At 45.0% G+C, this 19191-nt stretch overlaps 1 protein-coding gene across 3 annotated transcripts in view; it reads left to right on the top strand.

Annotated features, from left to right (window-relative positions):
• GNAO1 (G protein subunit alpha o1) overlaps window positions 1-19191 on the top strand; it is a 312517-nt gene that overhangs the window by 196186 nt on the left and 97140 nt on the right. The window lies entirely within an intron of this gene.

The raw sequence follows: 19191 nt of genomic DNA on the forward strand, positions 1-19191 counted from the left end.
CTGGATAATGATCCCTCGCTTTCACAGACCTTGGGAGGCAGGCCAGTCCTCGCCCACAGACAACCCGCCAACCTTAAGCATATTCTCACCAGCAACCACACACCGCACCATAACAACTCTAACTCAGGAACCAACCCATGCAACAAACCTCGATGCCAACTCTGCCCACATATCTACACCAGCAACATCATCACAGGACCCAACCAGATCAGCTACAACATCACTGGCTCATTCACCTGCACGTCCACCAATGTTATATATGCCATCATGTGCCAGCTATGCCCCTCTGCTATGTACATTGGCCAAACTGGACAGTCACTACACAAGAGGATAAATGGACACAAGTCAGATATCAGGAATGGCAATATACAAAAACCTGTAGGAGAACACTTCAACCTCCCTGGCCACACAATAGCAGATGTAAAGGTAGCCATCTTACAGCAAAAAAACTTCAGGACCAGACTCCAAAGAGAAACTGCTGAGCTTCAGTTCATTTGCAAATTTGACACCATCAGATCAGGATTAAACAAAGACTGTGAATGGCTATCCAACTACAGAAGCAGTTTCTCCTCCCTTGGTGTTCACACCTCAGCTGCTAGCAGAGCACCTCACCCTCCCTGATTGAACTAACCTCGTTATCTCCATACTGATTTATACCTTCCTCTGGAGATTTCCATTACTTGCATCTGAAGAAGTGAGGTTCTTACCCACGAAAGCTTATGCTCCCAATACTTCTGTTAGTCTTAAAGGTGCCACAGGACCCTCTGTTGCTTTTTGTTGGAGAACTTGTTTGCCCTGGGCATATGAGGGAATTATGGGAAGGCACTGGAGGACTATCAGCACTCAAGTGATCCAGCCTGTGTTCTCTCTGCAAAGGGAGCAGGATACCAGCCCAAGTGAAAGCCTCACCCGGGCTTTAGCCTATGGTCCCAGACAAGGCAGCTAGCTTGGGCTAAAGCTCCACCAAACTCAGGCGAGAAGGTTTTGCATGTGCGCCGGAGGGGGATGCAAAGCAATTGCTGAGTAAGAGACGGAGTGAACCCCGCAGTGACGTCATACCCTCAGACACGGAATCTTACCGCTCCTTCTGAGCCGGTTGGAGGAAGGATGGGCACTGATCTGGTTCCAAAGACTTTAGAAGCAGCTGTGATAGACTAGATGTTCAGAAGCCTGGGAGTTAACATTATTGGCATAGCACTCACCAGGTTAGCAGGCCCCAAGGCTAATTTTACACCAGACAAAAAATCAAGCCTTGCCCCCTTTATGAGATGAGACAGACTCTGACTGCAGAACAGATTGTCTAAAACCCACAAGATTTCCTCCTCCTCCTTCCTCGCCTCTTTCTTACCCATCCAACTCTCATTCCACCAAGGAAAAGTGGGAAAAGTTTTTATCGGTCTTGCAAAATATGAAGTGTGACAATGAGGGTGATTGTTTCTCCAGAAGTGTAAAAAAAAAAAAAGCAAATAAGCAAATGCCAGTTAGTGCGTGAAGTGCCTGAGCTAGGTTAAGGGGCAGCTTGCTTATCCCTGCTCATCAGGGTTTAATTTCTACTGTCATGAGGCCCATGTACTGAATTATTTCCTGCCTGTAACATGTATTTGGATCTCGGTTCTGGAAGAGGTTTACAGCTCTACAGTGCTCAAAAACTTCCAGCCAAAAGCTAGCTTATGGGGACTATGTTTAAGCACATATTGTGGGTTCAAAATGCCTTTTTTTACCTCTAGTTCCCTACCACCAAAGACCTCTTTGGTCGCAATTCTTCAACAAAAAAACTTCAAAAACAGACTCCAACAAGAAACTGCAGAACTAGAATTAATTTGCAAACTGGACACCATTTATAGATTCATAGATTCATAGATTATAGGACTGGAAGGGACCTCGAGAGGTCATCGAGTCCAGTCCCCTGCCCGCATGGCAGGACCAAATACTGTCTAGACCATCCCTGATAGACATTTATCTAACCTACTCTTAAATATCTCCAGAGACGGAGATTCCACAACCTCCCTAGGCAATTTGTTCCAGTGTTTAACCACCCTGACAGTTAGGAACTTTTTCCTAATGTCCAACCTAGACCTCCCTTGCTGCAGTTTAAACCCATTGTTTCTGGTTCTATACTTAGAGGCTAAGGTGAACAAGTTCTCTCCCTCCTCCTTATGACACCCTTTTAGATACCTGAAAACTGCTATCATGTCCCCTCTCAGTCTTCTCTTTTCCAAACTAAACAAACCCAATTCTTTCAGCCTTCCTTCATAGGTCATGTTCTCAGGTCATGTTCTCAATTTAATTAGGCTTGAATAAAGACTAGGAGTGGATGGGTCATTATACAAAGTAAAAACTATTTCCCCATGCTAATTTTCCCCCTACTGTTACTCACACCTTCTTGTCAACTGTTGGAAATGGGCCATCCTGATTATCACTACAAAAGTTTTTTTTTCTCCTGCTGATAATAGCCCACCTTAATTGATTAGTCTCAGAGTTGGTATGGCAACACCCATTTTTTCATGTTCTCTGTGTATATATATCTTCCTACTGTATTTTCCACTGCATGCATCTGATGAAGTGGGTTTTAGCCCATGAAAGCTTATGCCCAAATGAATTGGTTTGTCTCTAAGGTGTCACAAGTACTCCTTGTTCTTTTTGCTGATACAAACACGGCTACCACTCTGAAATCTGACTCCAATCTGAGTTTATGCAGGATCTCACCTTGACCAGGGCTAAAATGATCTGACACATATTTATATCTGCATTAAAAAGCAGGATCACAAGAGATAGGCAGAAAGATTGTTCCACGCTGAGTTACTCAAAGACCATGTTTTCCAATTTGCTTAGAGTCATAAAACTCCTGTATTGGAACCTTTATAAGTTCACGTTTACTCATCGGCAAAGGGTAGGTTTCAAAAGCAAGGGTTACAGATTGTGTGGTATATTGCATGCAGTCAAATGAAAAGCATATCGCACAAATACTTTTGGCTGTGACATGATGACTGCTAGCTACCGACATAGCTTTGAATGGAGGCATTGCACATCCCAAGCCAACTGTGTGATGTGTTTTTCATTTAGTTAGTGTGTATCGCACGCAGCACAAGTGCTGCAACCCACTTGTATTCTGCACAAATAATTTCCATTCCCTGGACTGTTCTTCCCGGGTCATTCATGTAGAGTTCAGGGGAAAGTGAATCCATTTTGTTTATCCTACAAATTAGGCATTTCAAAACAATGATGCCAAAATGCTTCCCATTGTACAGTATGCCTTTTTCTGATTGCTTGAAGAAATACGGGGCCACGTTTTCCAAAAGCACTTCCGTGACTTAGACACTTCTGAGGATTTTACCTGTCATTGTTAAGACAGCGCCCGTGCATGGTGCTAACATGTCCGGGGCTTACATCATTGCTTCTTTGGGATTGTTCATGGTTATGTTAACAAAACTAGATGGAGAGCTGGTGATTCGTTGGTAGCCATGTGGAGTATATAGCCACAGGTTTCAGGCGGGTTTCTCAGCTCAGCTAAGCCATAGTGCCGCTCGCCGCGGCCTGTGCTAGCCCTGCTACACGACTGTTTTTTGCACGCTAGCTTTATCTCTGCAGAAGCTGGGAATCACACCCACCTGGGCACGGGCCCCATTGGCCCGTGCAGTAATCTGCCACTGCATGTGACAGGTTCCACTAAGGGGAATGAGCCAAGGCAGATCCACCTGTTGCTAGTTAATCCACCTGTGCCTAATTGCCGAGGCAGCGGGGTGACAGTTAATTAGGTAAGGAGCACCTGGGCCTAATAAAGGGTTTGGAGCATGAACTGGGCATGGGACCTCCTGGCTCAACAGAGAGCAACGCACTGGGGAGGGGAAGACTGTCATCTGGCCAAGCGCCCAGTGTAGCACCAATATCCGGACAGGGAATTCAGCCTGAGAATGCTTGAGGGGAGAGACGCGAGATTGATTAACCCCAGGGCAGAGTGTTCCCGGTGGAACAGCCATTTGAAGCTTTCATTTACGTTTTCGTGTTGGCCTTTTAGCTAAGTGAAACTGTAAACGAATTGGCCCCCGTGCGCCCTCTTGTGGCCAGGGTGCCTCTGCACTGCTCTGCTCTTCTTTCTCCCTCTTCCGGGCCCTTTCACAGATACTCCACACGCTTGTTCAATCACCACCCTTACTGGGGTCTGGGTCGATTCAGACAAATAACGCAAAGGTAAAACTCCAAGTCCCAAAAATCAGGCCCCGAGGCACAGCTTTTACCTCAGCGCCTGGCTGAGCGAAAGGTTCCTTCACGGAGTCCTTGTTTGATGAGTTCTTAGGGGGCGACCCGCCCTGGGGTTCGGCTTGCAGCTGTCCTGCTCGGAGATGACTCCCTCCATCAACTGCTCAGCTCTCTTATAAGGAACCAGCTGCTTGAGGTTCCCTCTGGTGTCTCTGATTAGCTCATTTAGCAAACCTAGGCTTCGAGTCTCCTGCAGGCAGCTCCCTCACTGAGGCCCTCCGAAGAGGGCACTCTTGGACTCGTTTATACCCCAGGTGAGGGGAACTGGTGGCAGGGGGTCACCTGCAGTGCCACGCCTGACCACAAGGGGTGAACTGCCGTGACCTCCATGCCATTACACCATACACTAACCCGGTCACGTCTCTTATTAAATGACATAGGTGTGAGGTAACTCAGCGGGGGGCAGGTGGATTTCTCTGCGTGTGCTAACCCTTGCTTTCATCAGAGGAGGAGTAAGAAGAGGTTACTTTGGTCACTCTGGTGGTCACCCAGAGACCTAAAATGCTTTTAGGGACCAAAGTGTTCAGCCATGCTCCCCCCTTTTAGACTTTACACACCCCAAATTGCCTGTGCTCCCACAGATCTGGGGGCAGGCATAACTTGTGTAACTTGTGCCTCCGATGTGCCGAAGGGGGAATGCTTAAAAGCTGCACGAACATCGTTGCGTGTGCACAAATGAAGACTAAAATGAGCTCTTCTTTGAAAAATTGTCCCTTAAAGATTTAACTTACGTGCATTTGAATGGCCATAGGGGGTCCCTGTAGCCCAGTACCTGTCTTCTGCTAGCAGCCAGTGCCAGGTGCTTCAGAGGGAACGAACAGAACGGGGCAATTACAGTGACCCTTCCCCTGTCATCTAATCCCAGCTTCTGGCAATCATAGGTTTAGGGAAACCCAGAGCACGGGGATGCATCCCTGACCATCTTGGCTAATAGCCATTGATAGACCTGCCCTCCATCAACTTATCTAATCCTCTTTGAACCCATTAATAGTTTTAACTTGTAGCTTCCCTTTAATGCAATTTAATGCTAAATCTCATCAGCTGTAATAGCTAAGATGCCTCAATGTCAGTGCTTCTGTGTAGCCATAAGTGTTGTGACTAGGGAGGGCAGGACTATGAGGAACAGAGGAGTTTGTATGCTGAGTCTAGATGAAAATTAGAATTCATTCCAGGCAACGGCACCAAGCTCGGGGGACAAAACAAATTCCAAGCAATCATTCTTTGTCTTGTTGGTAACTGGTCCCTTGCCATATTGAGTTAATATCTGCAGGAAGTGACATCACCTCAGGCCAGTCACCCAAAAGAAATAGTCAATTTGGCTTGGCATGAGCCAGAGACCTCTTTGAAGTCGTAAGAGGTTTCACCACAAACCTACTGTTGTAGATATTTCAGTGATGGGCACTACAGATACTCAAGGAGGAAAGGGGAGTTCACAGAGTCTAGAGGAGGGAGGTAGAGATGGTTTCCTGTAGAGAGCTGAAATTTAGCCAGGGTAAAGGAAAAAGCACTCTCCTTTCTATCCACCCTGTCCCCTGAAAAGACTGCCCTCACCCCTCATCTCCAGGCAGAAGCAGGATTAAAAAACGGGGAAAGTATTTCTGATCATGCTAATGAAGCCTTCTCAGGGGCAGTCCGCAGCAACCCACAGACTTTGTCCAGAGCCGTGCTGTGCACTGACAAATCTGTTACATTAATTGTAGAGTAGATATTAGTACCCACCTTTCAGCATCCAGCTCTGAGCATTAAACTAATTACTAGGTTCCAGCACTGCATGGCTTCCCAGCAGGACGACAGTGCCCTATAAATCATCATACATGAGCGGCATTTAGCCACAGATGTAAAAAATGTCAGTATCTCTCTAAATATCCAGTTGCTTTGTATTCTGAATACTGCCTCTCTGGGTGCCATTTTCCTTTCTCTTCAAAAGACAGTGCCCCGTTTTCCTATAGGATAAAGAAGCTCTCATATCAAAATCAACGTTATCCCTGTCCGTCATCCATAAGCAATTGCCTGGTAGATCATTAACATGGGAGTTCTTAAGAAGGCTAAAAGAATGAGAACTGTACAGGCTAAAAGCAGTCATCTTCCTTTAAATACTGGACCTAGAATCAACTTCTGGGAACTGACAAGATCTTTGCTGGCCTTCAGTTAGAACCATTATTTCTCTCCATATAGCTGACCATCAGCCATTCTCCTTACATCCTTTCCCGTAACTATTATATACCACCCTCACCCCACCCAGCATTGCACCTACAGCTGTGATCTTTTCAGATCGCTCAAACTGGGAAGTTTGGGGCCTGGTATATTCCCCCAAAGGGAACACAGATTCTGCAGCAAGTGGCATTCAGGAATCAGTATACGTGGAATTCTTCCCTCTGAGTCATAGAAAACCAAACCCCAACATGCTGCTAGAGACACTGTGGTGCTGAAGATATTGTGATCTTTACAACAAGATAAAGAACCATCCTACTGTTTGCAAAATTGGGGATTTTAGTGCTGGTGTCCTAACTATTTTCTAATTTCGGCAATTATATTTTATAAATTATTGGCCTAAATTCCACCTTAGTTTCAAACGGATCTACTATTCTGTCAGGCCCTAAACTTTTGTGTAGTAGTGTTGTGCACTGTTAAACAGCTGCCATGATCCACCCCAGAATTAGCTGCATTTCAGTGGTCAGGACGTTCCTTCACAGTTAAACCGTATGTGCATGTGGTTTGTAAAATGCTTTATGACCCTTTGGATTGCACAGTGTTATATAAATGCAATACAATGGTTTATTTTCTCGAGGCATATAATATCCAGAGCAAATACAATAATGCAGATTCCCCTTCTGTTCTCCCAGGATGGAAAGCCATATAATTCCTTAACGCTTGCTCCAATATAAACATGTCAAAGCTGTTTAATTTAATAGACACTTTCTTATCTTGCATATAAGAATTCTAAAACCACATCATACAGAGGAGGAGGGAGAGTAGCAGAACCACATTAGCAGGATCTCATTCTCTGCCCTTGTAGGTTTTTATGCCACCCTCATCACCGGAGTATCTGAGCGCTTTCCAATATGCATTAAGCAGTGACATGTCACCCTCTAAGAATCTAAAGTATCCTCCTCTCATCTACTGCCTTGCAGTGAGAGGAATGGATTTAAACAATCCAGAGTATAATGATATCCAAGGTGAGCAAGGAAATGTTTCTATCTGTCATGCAAACATGCAGTCCAGCTGTTAGCTCACACTCATCATCCCATCTACCCTTTCTACACTCTGCCAGTCTCAGAAAGATCATTGTGCATACTCCACTGGTAACAGCTATGGCAGGTATTCTAATTCTATTGGCCAACAAGAAATGATGGTAGTTATGACAGCATTTCAGACCTGCCTTTCATTGCAACTAATAGCTCACAACATACTTTTAAGAAAAAATACCACATTTTTGGATCAGAGATACAGAGGAATAGCATGAATAGCCAGCCAGTTCTCTTACTGAACAACACCTTCCATAATTCCATGTTTGGAAATATTAAATCTGCTGCATACAACATTTGTCCCCCAGATAAGACAGCATTCTTAACTCCCTGCCACTTGTAACCAAGAAAAAGTGTTAACTCTTGGTGTCCTGGCCAAAATGTATGTAATTTGGGTAATGACATGCTGCTTAACTATATTCCTCTCTCCGTTTCAATTAGGTGTGTTATTCATTTTAGAGTCATAGAATATCAGGGTTGGAAGGGACCTCAGGAGGTCATCTAGTCCAATCCCCTGCTCAAAGCAGGACCAATCCCCAACTAAATCATCCCAGCCAGGGCTTTGTCAAGCCGGGCCTTAAAAATCTCTACAGAAGGAGATTCCACCACCTCCCTAGGTAACCCATTCCAGTGCTTCACCACCCTCCTAGTGAAAAAGTTTTTCCTAATATCCAACCTAAACCACTCCCACTTGAGACCATTATTCCTTGTTCTGTCATCTGCTACCATTGATAACAGTCTAGATCCAACCTCTTTGGAACCCCCTTTCAGGTAGTTGAAAGCAGCTATCAAATCTCCCCTCATTCTTCTCTTCTGCAGACTAAACAATCCCAGTTCCCTCAGCCTCTCCTCATAAGTCATGTGCTCCAGTCCCCTAATCATTTTTGTTGCCCTCCACTGGACTCCTTCCAATTTTTTCACATCCTTTTTGGAGTGTGGGGCCCAAAACTGGACACAGTACTCCAGATGAGGCCTCACCAATGTCGAATAGAGGGGAATGATCACATCCCTCGATCTGCTGGCAATGCCCCTACTTATACAGCCCAAAATGTCGTTAGCCTTCTTGGCAACAAGGGCACACTGTTGACTCATATCCAACTTCTCGTCCACCTTAACCCCTAGGTCCTTTTCTTACTAAACATAAAAAAGTTGCTGGGACAAAAAGACAGAACCAGAAGCAGTAGAATTGTCTTATCTCCTGTAGAATATGAAAGTCAGTAAGGGAATAAGGCACAGCCTCAGAGGAAGCTATCTGCACATCACTGTAGCCGTTGTTTCATGTTTGTTCTATAAAATTATGGTGATACCCTCTGCTGTCAACAGAGACAGAAGGGCTTTCCCTTGGTGCCTACGTAGTCTGCATGTCTTGTGAACAGTTTTATACAAACAAGACACAAGGTGGTTAGCATGACATATAGACAGCTGGTTTACTCTAGTTGAATGTTGTTGTTAGGCTTTGTTTTGCTGTGTGATGTGAATTAGTCCGGCGAGCATCTTGAGTTTTACCCCAGTATAACACCATTGATTTCAGCAGAGTTATTCCTAATGGACATCAGGATGAGTGAGATCGAAATCAGGTGCATTCCTCCTCTCTTTCCAAACAAAAGTGCCACAAGAATGTAGGCCTGAATTTTCAAAAGTGACTATAAATTTTGGGGTGCCCTGCTGGAGACACTTTAAATGGGCCTGACTTTAAGAAAATAGGTTCTAAGCACTTGTTACAAATCAGGTGTCTTACGGGGTCTCGGATTGTGCACCCATAAATTCAAGTGTCACTTAGCGAGAAGCCACCAGAAAATGTTACAAAGGCAGAAGGAAGCACAGATAAAGAGGACACAGACTAGAGAAGAATAGGGGCACGTTGCTGCAACTCCCTCAACCCTCAATGCTCCGGCCACAAATTTCAAAATGTTCAGAGTTTGGTTCTGCTAATGGGCCAAACGTTTCAATGCTTCTCTGGTGCACAGCCAAACTCTTTTGGGTCTTGCCCAAAGCCAAAGAGGAGTTTGAAGAACAGCTAGCCAAAAACTCCAAAGGTAATAACAAAACGTTTTTTAAGTACATCAGAAGCAGGAAGCCTGCTAAACAACCAGTGGGGCCCCTGGATAATCGAGATACAAAAGGAGCACTTAAAGATGATAAAGTCATTGCGGAGAAACTAAATGAATTCTTTGCTTCAGTCTTCATGGCTGAGGATGTTAGAGAGATTCCCAAACCTGAGCCGGCTTTTGTAGGTGACAAATCTGAGGAACTGTCACAGATTGAAGTGTCACTAGAGGAGGTTTTGGAATTAATTGATAAACTTAACATTAACAAGTCACCGGGACCAGATGGCACTCACCCAAGAACTCAAATGGTATTCACTGAGTTTGTACTCACTGTCCACCACACACACACACATCATTCCCTTCCAGTAAATAAATAAACCATTTCCTTACCACTGTCTATGGATTTCACTGCCTTGTGAAGTCCTAACCCGTACCATCCATACAGAACCTTTCCAGTTCATCAGCTGGGGTGTAAGTTTGCTTTTGAACAACCCTGCACCCTCATGAAACAGAGAAGACAGAGGAAAGAACAGACATTCACAGCCTCTCAAGACCCTGCCAAGCGGGTGAGAACAGGCTCCCCACAAATATCTGCCTTTCAAGGAGGGGGCCAGAGAGAAGCAATACCTCCCCAGAGATCTTTCCGTGAGCAGTGTAGTGCCAAGAGCCATCCTCCCCGGAGACAGGGGAGAAGGCTAGTGATCCCAGTTGGTTTCCCTGATGACTGTCTGTGCAGAAAGGCATAGAGGCTAAACTCTCTTTCCCTTTCCGGAGCTGCACTAAGGTACACAGGATGGGAGAAAGCTGACACAGTTCTGCCACGCTGTAACTCCTATTTGGGAGTAACCAGGAGACTTTAATCTCCTGGGCTGTCCGTCTAGTGCCTTTCGCCAGCCCTAACTTCCCTTATACAAAGCAAATGCATAAAACATAAAAGTAATGAAACTTTGCACCTTTGCAAGCCAGCTTTGCCCACAAAAATCCCCCACATCCAACACTAAGGAGCTGCAGGAGGAAGCTAGGAGGTCTGATCAGCTGAATGATATGACAGAAGGGCATTTAACAGTTCCCTGTGCTTCTGCCCTTGGGTCAGTTGTGGAGCAGCTGGAAAACTCTACTTACAGAGAAGGAAAGGGAGCAAAAAAACCGCTGCAGCTCCCAGTGCATTTGTTCTCGCTCCAGCAGTCCCATGGGTGACCCGCCGTATATTTTTAGCTCCTGCATATCTGAAATACCACCGGGATACTCATTAGATAAAACCCCCGTGGGATGGGAACTGTTAGGGTTTTTTGTTTTATTTAATTGCTCGCTTCAGTACAGATGGCAAATCATGGTGGGAGGCTCCAATCCCAACACTTTGGGAAGAGAGGGAGAGCCAGGCCTCGGGGAGGAGGCAGGGGGTGGGAGGGGAAAAGTCAACCAGGCGATATTTAAAAATCTACCTGCTGGGCCCAGAGGGGGCTGGAGATGTTAAGGTCATTCACAGTTTGAGCTGTGTCCTGGAGAGTGAGAGAGAAAAAAAGGTGTGTTTTCTCCTCTTGGATCGTTAATTGCTTGTTAAGTCAGCTAACAAATGCACACATTGACGGATGGCCCCATACCCTTCAGTCCAGGCTTAGTGGCTTTTTATATTATTATTTTGCCCGCTATATCTGGATCTTTTTAAACACAGATTTTGTTTGATAAAATGACTCTCAAAGGAAAATAAGAACTATTTTTAAACTTTTTTTTCCGGTGGATAACTTGTACAGCAGAAACATTAAACGATTCCAGCTCCAGTTCCCCTTCTGTTGCCCATCGAGGGTCTATTTTCTCCACTTTCAGAGCCACTAGGAGAGATGCTTTATCTCCCCAAAAGTTAATTCCCCTCGATGGAGTAGAGCTGCAGGTTCTGCTGATTAGTCAGTGCCAAAAAAACCCTCCCTGTCCTGAGTTCTTCTAGAGTCATAGATTCCAAGGTCAAAAGGGACCACTGTGATCATCTCATCTGACCTCCTGTATCACCCAAGCCAGAGAACTGCCCCCAAAATAATTCCCAGAGCAGAGCTTTTTGAAAAACCTCCCATCTTGATTTTAAAAATTGCCAGTGATCGATAATTCACCATGATCCTTGGTAAATGGTTCCCATGATTAATTACTCTCACTGTTACAAAATTATGCCTTATTTCCAGTCTGAATTCGTCTAGCTTCAACTTCCAACCATTGGATCACGTTACACCTTTCTCTGCTAGATTGAAGTGCCCATTATTAAATATTTGTTCCCCGTGTAGAAACGAATAGACTCCAACCAAGTCACCCCTTAACCTTCTCTTCGTTAAGCTACATAGATTGAGTTCTTATCTGGGCATCTGACCCCTACAAGGATCAAACAGTCACTATCACAGGAGCCCTATCAGCAATCTTGTTTTGTTTCCATTTCTCCTGCGTCATCATTGTTCATTTATGTCCGCAGTTTATATCCTACTGCAGCATGTCATAAATCAGATATGCAATGACATCTTTTCTGGAGTAAGAGGCCTCCTCTTAAATAATAATACAGCAGGGGTTGCTTCAGTCCAAATACTGGAAGTCCTCAAGTTCGGCACACAAGCCCCTAGAGTAGGCGCAGAAGGATCCCCAGCATTTCCCATAAAAGCCGAGCAGGGTTTATGACAGTGTGGCAAGGTACGGTATTTTTGACACCACAGAGTTCATGGTAACCACTTATATTTAGTCTCTTTCCTCCATTAGGATCCCAGCTCGTGTTACAAACTGATTAAAAGGAATCATTTCTCATCAGCTACTGAATTGCAGTCCTCTCCAGGGTTGAAACATGGCAGCTGGTGGAAAGCACACAGCAACTCTGCAAAACAGTTTGGGATGGAATGGGACGAACACTGTGTCCAGCAGAAACCACTGGAAGACCAGTGTAATTAGGCAAAATATACTCACTATACTTACTATACTGAGTTGGAATTTGGCCAGGTCAAAGCCTTATAGCATCCTGACTCTTACAGAAGGCTCAATGGAATCCTTAAGACCACAACTAGTCAGGAGTCTGTGATGCTAGTTTAATAATGACCTGGAGAGGAAAGGGACATCAGCTGATCGCCATCACTTCCTGCTGCTCTTCTCTTTTCCTTTGTGCTCCCCCATGTAAGTACTGACCACACAGGCTATGAGATCTAACAAAATCACAGTCCAAGGTAGATTCACTACTGGCAGTTTTTGTAACTTTTACAAAAATCTGCGAAGAGGGAAAGAATTTCACATTCTCAGCACTACATGGATTCTTTATGAATATATCAGTTGGAGCAAGACGACCTCTAGGATAGAAACAAGCCACCAAGATCAACTGGACTTACCAAGGATCTTCGTTTGTCTTGGTTTGGGGATGCGTCCAACACTATTTTTGGAATGGGTGGAGACTCTAAGAGGCTAGAAATATTTCTGGCTACTAAATTCAAATCTAGGGGATCTGTGATGAAGTCTTTATGTTCACAAAATCTTCAATGCATAAAGAATTAAGACCATAGTATTTTATGTGATGAGATTTCACCAGCCCATAAAGACTTTATGTGCTGGAGACTTCAAGCCCCGGTCTGGAATGCTAGAGTCTTCAGCAGCTTAAGTCTCCACTGCTGAAATCTGTATGTACTCAGCATATATTCACGGAGCATACGTGTTCAGCAGATAAAGACTTTGTATGGTGCCTTTAAGGCAGAGCTCTGCTTTTGGGATGTTGTGGAAGTGCCGAGCCCCGATGGGAGCTCCATTATGGCCCCACTACTGAACCATACTTGAAGAGCAGTGGTTCTCAAACTGGGGCCGCCACTTGTGCAGTGAAAGCCCCTGGCGGGCCGGGCTGGTTTGTTTACCTGCCGGGTCCGCAGGTCCGGTCGATCGCAGCTCCCACTGACCGCGGTTTGCCACTCCAGGCCAATGGGGGCTGCGGGAAGCAGCTGCCAGCAAATTCCTTGTCCTGCGCCGCTTCCCGCAGCCCCCATTGGCCTGGAGCAGTGAACCGCGGCCAGTGGGAGCCGTGATCAGCCGAACCTGCAGACCCGGCAGGTAAACAAACTGGCCCGGCCCACCAGGGGCTTTCCCTACACAAGCGGCGGCCCTAGTTTGAGAACCACTGCACTAGCACCATTGGCTGTTTGAGAGAGACAGAGTGCTCCCTATCCCTTCTTATCCACACTGGCAATTGCAGTAGCTTTGCAAAGTCAGTATACTCACAGGATTGCAAGGAGCGCATTATACCTCGCCCCTACACAGATGTGCAAAGGGTGGGAGAATACTTGTGCACCTCAGCAGGATGAAGCACAGTCAGACTTTATATCCTGGGGTCATGGCAGGTTCTCAGCAATGGGAGAAATAACTATGAAGCTAGTGGAAGTTAACTTGACCACACTCAAAGTAGCTGTTATCCCATCCCTGTGGTCATCTGAAGTACCAAAAATACAGTCTTTTTGCTGGAACACAGTTGTACAAGCGTCTTTTTACAAAAACCGCCTGAATCACGGATGATGTGTCTCCCAGTCTGGTTATTAGTCATTATCCTGCAGTGCTCTTCTGTGCAGAAGTGACCGTAAGCACTTTGAGGCAGGGACCACAAAGGTCTTTTTGTCGTAGGTGTGCATGGTGCCTAGCACAATGGGAGCCAGGTCCCTTATTCGGTCCTTTGGGCACTACTGCGGGACAAATTATAAATAACAATGACAGTGGGATTTGTAGCTCAGTGGCTATCACTTGACGCTGGTATGAAGTATTTGGTTGCGGTGAAGAGACACATTACTGCAATTTGACAGCTGACTCTAGTGTAAAACTCTCTAGCAGGAGGGAGAAATTGCAGCTTCCCTTATGCCATAGCAGTCACTGTGTCATGATATCTCAGGTGCCTTCTTTCACATCCTTAGTTCTGAACCAATGAGAGAAGCAGCAAGATAAACCTGAGTCATTTGGGCATTCAGGGTAATGGGAAATGTCATTGAGGAATACATTAAACTCCACCCTCTCTCTCCTCCTTTCTAATCACCCCCTGGACGTGATAAATAATCTCTCTGGCTCCCACTGCGTGGTGGGGTTGGTGTCATCCAGACAGAACTAAGGTCTAAAGTTTGGGTTTCATTGCCAATTCTGCAGGAGTTTGGAATGGACCAGGTTTGGGACTTGGGGCTACCTGGATGACCCCAGCCCAGCTGGCTGGGGGTCTCATGGGACTCAGGAGGGTTGTAAAGCACCCCACACACCCCTTGACAGGGTTCACACTCATCCTTAATTCAGCTGCGCCTGCACAATTCATCGTGCGTGACTCACAAAGCTGCTCACCGTTCTGAGAACACGAAAACCCTTAGGTGCGAGTGTAGTGAATGAACGCTGGCAACAAAGGCACCGTTTGGAATTTTCTGTCTTTGGGGCATTTAAATCAGGCAATATTTGAACAAGGAGGGTCAGGTTCACAACTTGTGTAACTCCCCTGACGTCCCTGCAGTTACCTAGGGATTTCGGTCCAGAGAGTTTATAATCATAGAATATTAGGACTGGAAGGGACCTCAAGAGGTCATCTAGTCCAGTCCCCTTCCTCATGGCAGATCTAGTTATTATCTAGACCATCCCTGACAGGTGTTTGTCTAACCTGCTCTTTAAAATCATTTTCAAAAATCAGCCATCAGAAAGAATTCCATCCCCTGTGTTTCTTTTTTGTCTGATGACACTGAAGAAAAGAAAAGGCTGACGGGTAGGAGAGTGTCCTGACCCCTGACAGGCTGTAAGGGGACATGGCTTGCTTCCCCCTTTGAATTACATTGTAAAATCCTCAGACCAGATCCTCCTCTTGTGTAAATTCTCCGCGTTCCATTGACTTCAATGGAGCTACGACAATTTATCCCCGCTGAGGATGTGGCCCTGCATCTGCTAGTAGCCCTGAGGGCTCCGCATGTCTCTGCAATGAAGTCTTGCCCCTCCTCTCCATTTCCCCTAGCGACTTGTCTCACTTTATCACTGACTGCGAGATGCCTTATCCTGTTATTCGGCCCTGCCAGCTGCTTGGATGCTCCGTGTCTGAAGCTCAGCTCATGCAGCAGCTGTGTTGGGAATAACCAACTACCCTGCCGCTGATGCACTGGACTCTCTCCCTGGGGCCAGTTTAAGCACTTGAGGCAAAGCGTTACAAGCGAAGGTCACTCAACAGGTTCAGCGAGGCCAGAGACCACCGCAAGAAATTAATTATGTAGTCTAATGAACAGCTTTCTCAGCAGAGCTGTGCGGAACAAGCTCTCACTGCAATTGTTTGTGTTTCGGTGTCTTAACATTCAGCAATCTAGTCACCAAGAGCAAAACTTTCCAAAATATCCTTCTGCTGCTGCATGTTGTTCTCAGCACAATGGACTGCAATGTGACCCATTTACAGCTGTCCAAAAATGCAGAGGGCCAGCGCAAAGCCTATCAACTATTGAAATCCCACTTAGGCCTTGTTTTGAGTGCTGCCTACAGCCTGTTCTGGCTCTCTGCACAAGGGTGAATTACATGCAAAATGCATTCATTCACTTGGCATTGTCGAAATGCAGATGACATTTCCTACGTGCAGAAAATTCCTCTGGGTGCCAAAACTTTCAGAAAAACTTCCTGAGGAACTGGACTGATGCCATGGGATAAAGTATTAACTAGTCACACCTCTGGAAAGATGAGTTCAAATTCCAGGTTCCACATGCTAATCCAGGCTAGGCCAGTGGGAAAAAACCCTCCAGTGAAGTGAATGCAGTTGCTACAGATTTGCACCGGTGTAAATGAGACCAGAACGTGTCTGAAAATTCCTTGTGATTGCTCATCCATGACGCTAGTGTCCAGCGTCCTCCTCGTGAGACATCTAGGATTGTGACAGCACAGGGTCTGATGGGTTAGGCATGAAGGATGCTAGTAGGATGCTGCACTGGAATAGAGGACGAGGGTGGCAGGTCAAGGCTGCGATGCAATGTGGAAGTCCATGACTAGGGTGAGAGTTGCAAATGGAGAGCAAAGTGCATTGTCAGGACTCTGTCTGAGAAGGTGGTTGAACACCTACACCACGCAGGGCCCTAGCGTGGGCTGCTAATCTCTCACTTTCATGAACGCCAAAGTCACCCAAATCCTTTTTCTTTAGAAAAAGAAAGAAAAATTGCCTGTTATTAAAATAGGGAAGGGAAATCAATAAAAATACATGAAACTAGATCATGGGGAAGCCCTCTTGAAATCAGTTTGTGAGCAGAGGATTCTGATTTGGCAGATATGAACCAGGTCTTGAAACCAGGCAATTTGTTATCCTAGCGAAGCTTCTTGGTATTTAAACCAGCTAACGCTAATTACACCTTTAATGCTTTTAGGAATATATTGTCCATGATGAGTTCCATCATGTCCAGTTTGGACAACACTTAACAGCCATAAAAAAGGAAGCGATACTAGAATCTTATTCTCACTTGCAGTCTAGAGCAGAGGAAATAATTGAGTTTTCAGTTGGGTGGCTGAACCAAATAAATCAGAAAAAAATATTAATTTCAAGTCAATCCAGAAATGATATTTTTCCATTTTTCTCACTGAGACCCCCCCCCCCAAATTTAGTTTTGGGTTGAAAGAAATGTTTCATATGACCCAAAACAATACATTTTGTTTTGGTTTGGGGTGTTTTGTTGTTGTTTTTAAAATTAAAAGTAACTCAATTTTCAAATGAACCATTGTTTCAAAATGAAAAGTTGAAAGGTTTCACTTTGAAAATGTCAGAATGGAACATTTAGGACTTTTTTAAATTTTTCTTTCAATTTTTTTTTTCTTTGGTTGAAACTCTTCACCAAATTCTGTTTGAATCCACTAATAGTTTTGGTCCACCTGAAACTGAAATTTTCAGTGAATAAAACTATTCACCTGGAAAATTTTGCTCAGCTCTGTTACAGTCAGCCAGTTGGCATGCGTCTCCAAGGCAAACACTACAGAATGCAGCCAGTAGACCATCTAGGAACTGCTTACCAAACGGGTCCCAGGCTATGGAACCAAATAGAGAGTATCTTATCAATTAATATAGCCCACTAGAGCTCAGTCAGAAGCATTCTGACTTCACCAGAGCTTGATACCCTTGCAGCCCAGTATTGATCTTTTATTTATTTTTCAAACAATGTCAGTGCTCAGGAAATGTGTCAGGGTGACAGTCCCAGAGACTGAATTCCACTCTATGTGCACAGGATCTGTACCATACGAGCACAGGCAGTACAAGCGTTGCCTACACTCTCTCCAGATACAACTTGCACCTCCGGGCTCTTGAAGTCTTTAGCATCTCTGCTGAGACTGCCAATCTGGCTGGATGTTTTGGGATAGTGACACCTGTTGATTGAGAACTAGATTTGGGCCGCCAAACAGGCATTGGAGGGCTACGACTTTCGGTCACTACTGACGTAGGTTGGATCTGAACAGGTGACCTAGCAAGGAAAAGCGCTAATAACGCAGTGCCAATCCCCTACGCTATTCAGTCCCCTTTTTGTGCTGCTAAGAAGGGTCCCTCTCAGAAGAAGTGCTCCAGCTTCGGGGGGATGAGGCAATTGATGACAATTAGTGAACTCGTGTTTAGAAGCAGGCAGCTGATGAAGTTTGACAGTGAACCTAAGCAGTTTCAGGGCACTCTGGGTAGGAGATGTTGGCCCAACAGCTTTAGGAACTGTCCAGTTGGCAGAGAGATCAGACCACACATATGAGCCGGGACATAAAAACCTGCATGTTAATGAAGACTGCAGGTGCTGTGTCCTCTGTTCTTGTTATAGACTATTGATTACAGGGGTACGTTTACAGAACAAGTTATGCCTCTGTGGACAACTTTAGAACAGAGAACAACAGCAGCAAACGGCACCCAAGCGGACGTAAGTGCATGAGGGTTCTCTTAGAGCAGTGGTTTCCGATCTGCTGCACCAGTACACCAGATTGACGCCTCAGCTGTACTGCTCAGTGCCACCACTGAACTATGTGAATTCTTACTTCCAAAGCCTTGTAGCTCCTTGCCAACTCTGTTGTGGGGATAGGTGTGCACATGGGGGGATGGGATGGGTAGTGAGAGAGCATAAGGACTCAGCAAATAGGCTCATGAGAAAGTAGACTTGGAAGGATTCGATTTTTATTGGTAAACGGAGATAAATGTCTATTTCACAGCACACACAAACTAATGACAAAATATTTCCATTGATGATCATCTACACGCACAGATATTCAAAGTCAGAAAAATGCTGCTTGAGAACTGAGTTTGATTTAAGGCTATTTACTTTGTGTATTTTGGTATATGATGTGGACAATTTGTGTTTTAATGGTTATGAAGCTGCAGCCTTTTGAATCTCAACATCTACTGTCATTAAATAATTATTGTCTGACCCCCCTCCCTTGTCTGACACCCCCCTCCATAATTATCCACAACTATGAAAATTGAAATCAATAAAAATTGGGGGGGGAGATTAATACCCATAATTTTGCACAACCGTGAATATTTAAATTGATGAAAACTGAAAAAAAAGATTAAAAATAAACATCAATATTATCCATCAAAATTACAAAAGAATGAAAATTGAATAGAAGAAGGAAACCCTTAGCGAAAGGGAAAGAGGAAGAAGAAGTAGACAAATCTGAAATAGTCTAATAGGCTGTATTTTACTTAT

Source organism: Trachemys scripta, chromosome 13, assembly GCF_013100865.1.
Source record: "Trachemys scripta elegans isolate TJP31775 chromosome 13, CAS_Tse_1.0, whole genome shotgun sequence".
Classification (NCBI taxonomy): Eukaryota; Metazoa; Chordata; order Testudines; family Emydidae; genus Trachemys; species Trachemys scripta.